Source organism: Ranitomeya imitator, chromosome 8 (assembly GCF_032444005.1).
Source record: "Ranitomeya imitator isolate aRanImi1 chromosome 8, aRanImi1.pri, whole genome shotgun sequence".
Classification (NCBI taxonomy): Eukaryota; Metazoa; Chordata; class Amphibia; order Anura; family Dendrobatidae; genus Ranitomeya; species Ranitomeya imitator.
In genome coordinates this window covers 58,140,044-58,146,043 of record NC_091289.1, presented here as the reverse complement: position 1 = coordinate 58,146,043, position 6,000 = coordinate 58,140,044, and positions in this window count along the sequence as shown.

The following is a 6,000-nucleotide window of genomic DNA, read 5'->3' as shown; positions in this document are numbered from 1 at the left end:
AGAGTAGTAAAGCCAGTGACTGAGGGCAGATATTAATAGCCTGGAGAGGGTCCACGGTTATTGGCCCCCCCCTGGCTAAAAATATCTGCCCCCAGCCACCCCAGAAAAGGCACATCTGGAAGATGCGCCTATTCTGGCACTTGGCCACTCTCTTCCCATTCCCGTGTAGCGGTGGGATATGGGGTAATGAAGGGTTAATGCCACCTTGCTATTGTAAGGTGACATTAAGCCTAATTAATAATGGAGAGGCGTCAATTATGACACCTATCCATTATTAATCCAATTGTAGTGAAGGGTTAAATAAAACACAAACACATTATTTAAAATTATTTTAATGAAATAAAAACAATGGTTGTTGCAGTATTTTATTCAACGCCCAATCCAGTCACTGAAGACCCTCGTTCTGTGAGTAAAAAAACATAATAAACCAACAATATACTTACCCTCCGCAGATCTGTAACGTCCAACGATGTAAATCCTTCTGAAGGGGTTAAAACATTTTGCAGCAAGGAGCTGTGCTAATGCAGGCTGCTCCTCGCTGCAAAACCCCAGGGAATGAGGCTAAAAATAGATCAATGATCTATATTTAGCTTTATTTGCGGTGAGGCGCCCTCTGCTGGCTGTTCATAGATCGTGGGAAATTACCTAGAAAGCCAGGGAGCTGAAGACCCTCGTTCTGTGAGTAAAAAAACATAATAAACCAACAATATACTTACCCTCCGCAGATCTGTAACGTCCAACGATGTAAATCCTTCTGAAGGGGTTAAAACATTTTGCAGCAAGGAGCTGTGCTAATGCAGGCTGCTCCTCGCTGCAAAACCCCAGGGAATGAGGCTAAAAATAGATCAATGATCTATATTTAGCTTTATTTGCGGTGAGGCGCCCTCTGCTGGCTGTTCATAGATCGTGGGAAATTACCTAGAAAGCCAGGGAGCTTTCTAGGTAATTTCCCACGATCTATGAACAGCCAGCAGAGGGCGCCTCACCGCAAATAAAGCTAAATATAGATCATTGATCTATTTTTAGCCTCATTCCCTGGGGTTTTGCAGCGAGGAGCAGCCTGCATTAGCACAGCTCCTTGCTGCAAAATGTTTTAACCCCTTCAGAAGGATTTACATCGTTGGACGTTACAGATCTGCGGAGGGTAAGTATATTGTTGGTTTATTATGTTTTTTTACTCACAGAACGAGGGTCTTCAGTGACTGGATTGGGCGTTGAATAAAATACTGCAACAACCATTGTTTTTATTTCATTAAAATAATTTTAAATAATGTGTTTGTGTTTTATTTAACCCTTCACTACAATTGGATTAATAATGGATAGGTGTCATAATTGACGCCTCTCCATTATTAATTAGGCTTAATGTCACCTTACAATAGCAAGGTGGCATTAACCCTTCATTACCCCATATCCCACCGCTACACGGGAATGGGAAGAGAGTGGCCAAGTGCCAGAATAGGCGCATCTTCCAGATGTGCCTTTTCTGGGGTGGCTGGGGGCAGATATTTTTAGCCAGGGGGGGGCCAATAACCGTGGACCCTCTCCAGGCTATTAATATCTGCCCTCAGTCACTGGCTTTACTACTCTGGCGGAGAAAATTGCGCGGGAGCCCACGCCAATTTTTTCCGCCATTTAACCCTTTATTTTAAGAGCTAGAACGGCCAAATTTTGCAGATACACACTACTGACATTAGTAGTGTGGAATCTGCAAAAAAAATGGAGAGAAGACATGGTTTACTGTATGTAAACCATGTCTCAAATCATGTCGGGTTTTAGGAAGGAGAAGGAAAAAGCCGGTAATTGAATTACCGGCTTTCAAGCTGTCTAGCGCTGGAATAAATATTAATATATATACATATATGTGTCTCACTGACATATATATATATATATACCTATTCTATGTGTACACATTTATTCTACCTATTCTACTGTAAGCTGTCAGTGTGATTTTACTGTACACCGCACTGAATTACCGGCTTTTCTCTCTAACAGCGCTGCGTATTTCTCGCAAGTCACACTGCTTGTCCGTGTGTAATCCGTATTTTTCACGCTTCCATAGACTTTCATTGGCGTATTTCTTGCGCAGTACGGTGACAAACGCAGCATGCTGCGATTTTGTACGGCCGTAGAAAGCCGTATAATACTGATCAGTAAAATACGGCAAATAGGAGCAGGGGCATAGAGAATAATTGTGCCGTATTTTTTGCGAGTTTTACGGACGTAGATTCTGCGCTCTTACGTCCGTAAAACTCGCATGTGTGACGGCGGCCTTACTGCTGTTAGGACAATTTCATGCAGTATATACAATGCAGTTAGCTCAGGTCAGGAGACCCGCTGGCTTGACTGGTTCTTCCGATACCAAAGCATCTAACATGGAGCAAGTGACAGACCTGAGGCGTGTAAGAAAGTGACATGTGGAATGACTTTACTATAAATCATCTCTACCCTTAGGTGCTTAAAGGGAATCTGTAACCAGGTTTTAGCCACCTAAATCTAAGTGCAACATATTGTAGAGACATCTGTGTCACCTGCTGGGCTGATAATTGTAGTTTTGATGAAATCACAGTTTTATCAGCAGGAGATTATCACTATAGGACTAGGTAATATGCTGCCATGTAGTCCTCCATATTCATGACCTCTGTGTAGCTTGGGCCCACCACTGATTGCCAGCTTTCTGCCTATGTGTACACAAACAGCTGTCAACCAGTGGTGTGAGGCGGGGTGCTAGATCTGCAGCAAATAATACGGTGATCTTATTAAAACTGCAGCAAACCCAGGAATATGATACATTGCTGAAACGTGTGTCTCTGGTCCCTTGATCATGTCGCTCTCAGATGGCGTAACAAAAACCCGATGATAGATTCTCTTTAAAGTGGATGGAGCCATCATCACCAGTCCTTACATCGTCACCAGTCCTTACATCGTCACCAGTCCTTACATCATCACCAGTCCTTACATCGTCACCAGTCCTTACATCATCACCAGTCCTTACATCGTCACCAGTCCTTAGATCATCACCAGTCCTTACATCGTCACCAGTCCTTACATCGTCACCAGTCCTTACATCGTCACCAGCCCTTACATCGTCACCAGTCCTTAGATCATCACCAGTCCTTACATCGTCACCAGTCCTTACATCATCACCAGTCCTTACAATCAGTCCTTACATCGTCACCAGTCCTTACATCGTCACCAGTCCTTACATCATCACCAGTCCTTACATCGTCACCAGCCCTCACATCGTCACCAGTCCTTACATCGTCACCAGTCCTTACATCATCACCAGCCCTTACATCGTCACCAGTCCTTACATCATCACCAGTCCTTACATCGTCACCAGTCCTTACATCATCACCAGTCCTTACATCATCACCAGTCCTTACATCGTCACCAGTCCTTACATCGTCACCAGTCCTTACATCGTCACCAGTCCTTACATCGTCACCAGTCCTTAGATCATCACCAGTCCTTACATCGTCACCAGTCCTTACATCATCACCAGTCCTTACAATCAGTCCTTACATCGTCACCAGTCCTTACATCGTCACCAGTCCTTACATCATCACCAGCCCTTACATCGTCACCAGTCCTTACATCGTCACCAGTCCTTACATCGTCACCAGTCCTTACATCATCATCAGCCCTTACATCGTCACCAGTCCTTACATCGTCACCAGTCCTTACATCATCACCAGTCCTTACATCATCACCAGCCCTTACATCGTCACCAGTCCTTACATCATCACCAGCCCTTACATCGTCACCAGTCCTTACATCATCACCAGTCCTTACAATCAGTCCTTACATCGTCACCAGTCCTTACATCGTCACCAGTCCTTACATCGTCACCAGTCCTTACATCGTCACCAGTCCTTACATCACCAGTCCTTACATTGTCACCAGTCCTTACATCATCACCAGTCCTTACATCGTCACCAGTCCTTACATCGTCACCAGTTCTTACATCGTCACCAGTCCTTACATCACCAGTCCTTACATCGTCACCAGTCCTTACATCGTCACCAGTCCTTACATCGTCACCAGTCCTTACATCATCACCAGCCCTTACATCGTCACCAGTCCTTACATCATCACCAGCCCTTACATCGTCACCAGTCCTTACATCATCACCAGTCCTTACAATCAGTCCTTACATCGTCACCAGTCCTTACATCGTCACCAGTCCTTACATCATCACCAGTCCTTACAATCAGTCCTTACATCGTCACCAGTCCTTACATCATCACCAGTCCTTACAATCAGTCCTTACATCGTCACCAGTCCTTACATCGTCACCAGTCCTTACATGTCCAGTCTTAGTAAATAGTAATACTTGTAAGATAACAGTTCTGGGAATGGTTTCCTATAACTCTGAATTGTGACTTTCCCCTGTACTGAGTGGACAGTGCCATACTGCATATGGGCGCACCCCGTACCCCTTCGACATGTAGTATATGTGCCTGGCTTGTCAGGAGCTGGTGTACGCAGCGGGTTCAGGCTCTGAGCTTCTCTCCAAGTGGGGCAGGTATCGGCAGTGTCACACAGCCGGCACCTGCCTCCATTATCAACAGTGAGTGACCGAAGCTGTTTACCATTGGAATGCTGCTGTCAATCTGTGACTGACATGTAAGTGCCATGATGCTGAGGAAGAAACTAAAGAGCAAATGCAAAAAACTGCCCGGCCATAAATGATTCCAGGTGTAGGAGGCTACTAAAGGCGCTTTATGAGAGCTGACAGGCCCCGTTAGGGACGCGCTTTACACTATTAGGCTATGTGCACACGATGCGGATTTGCTGCGGATCCGCAGAGGAATTTCCCACGCAAAAACGCTGCAGATCCGCACTGTGATGTACAGTACAATGTTAGTTAATGGGGGGAAAAAAAGCTGTGCAGATGGTTCGGAAAAATCAGTGCGGAATTGCTGCGGATTTCAAAGTGTCAGTTCTTTTGCGCGGATCTGCAGCGTTTCTGCACCCCTCCATGTTAAAATTCCGCAGTGGCAAAAACCGCAGAAAATCTGCACAAAATCCGCAGCAATTCTGCATAAAAACCACACATTACGTGTGCAGATAGCCTTAGAACTGTAGTTAAAAGCATAGACAATAATGCTCAGGTACCAATGAGACAGAGCACGTTCATTACAGTGCCACTCTTGTCTACAGGCTGCTGCTGGTACTGCAGGTGAATAGACAAGTATAGCACAACTTGTGGGAAAAGCAAAGCTTGTAATTAACATTATAAAGTGAATGTGCGGCTCTTACGTCAGCAGCTGCAGAGGCTGAAACTACTGAATGACGTCAGTGCTGAAAGGCCTGCTTTATGAGGACTGGCCCGCCCACAGCAGTGACGTCACCGGCAAGCATCAATCAGCCACAGCTGCGGTGATAACAATGCGCGCCCGTGTGCTCTCCGCGTGATCCTGGAGGCTCACCGGCATCTAGCCAATCACAGCGCAATGCGCTGTCCTTGCAGACCAATCATCGACAACTGTCCACGCGCTCACCGCCTGATAGCCGCGTGTGGCGTTCTCTGCTATTCTGTCAGGTTTACTTTTCCCGCCTGACATGAGGGGACTCACATGTGTCCACATAATAAATACTCCCGCCATAATCCTTATCTGGCAGCAGGGTGTAATAAAGCAGTTGGGCTGTTGTCATATGAGTCTTTTGCCATCCTGCAGGCTATCCTCTTTCTATAACAGGTTCCTCTTAGTTAATAAGTTGCATAATGGGGAAGTGAAGTAAATGGGCGCAGTGTGTGATGGCATTGTGTCCGTGTAATATGAGACTGGGCGTAGTGTGTGATGGCATTGTGTCCGTGTGATATGAGACTGGGCGCAGTGTGTGATGGCATTGTGTCCGTGTAACATGAGACTGGGCGCAGTGTGTGATGGCATTGTGTCCGTGTGATGTGAGACTGGGCGCAGTGTGTGATGGCATTGTGTCGGTGTGATATGAGACTGGGCGCAGTGTGTGATGGCATTGTGTCCGTGTAATATG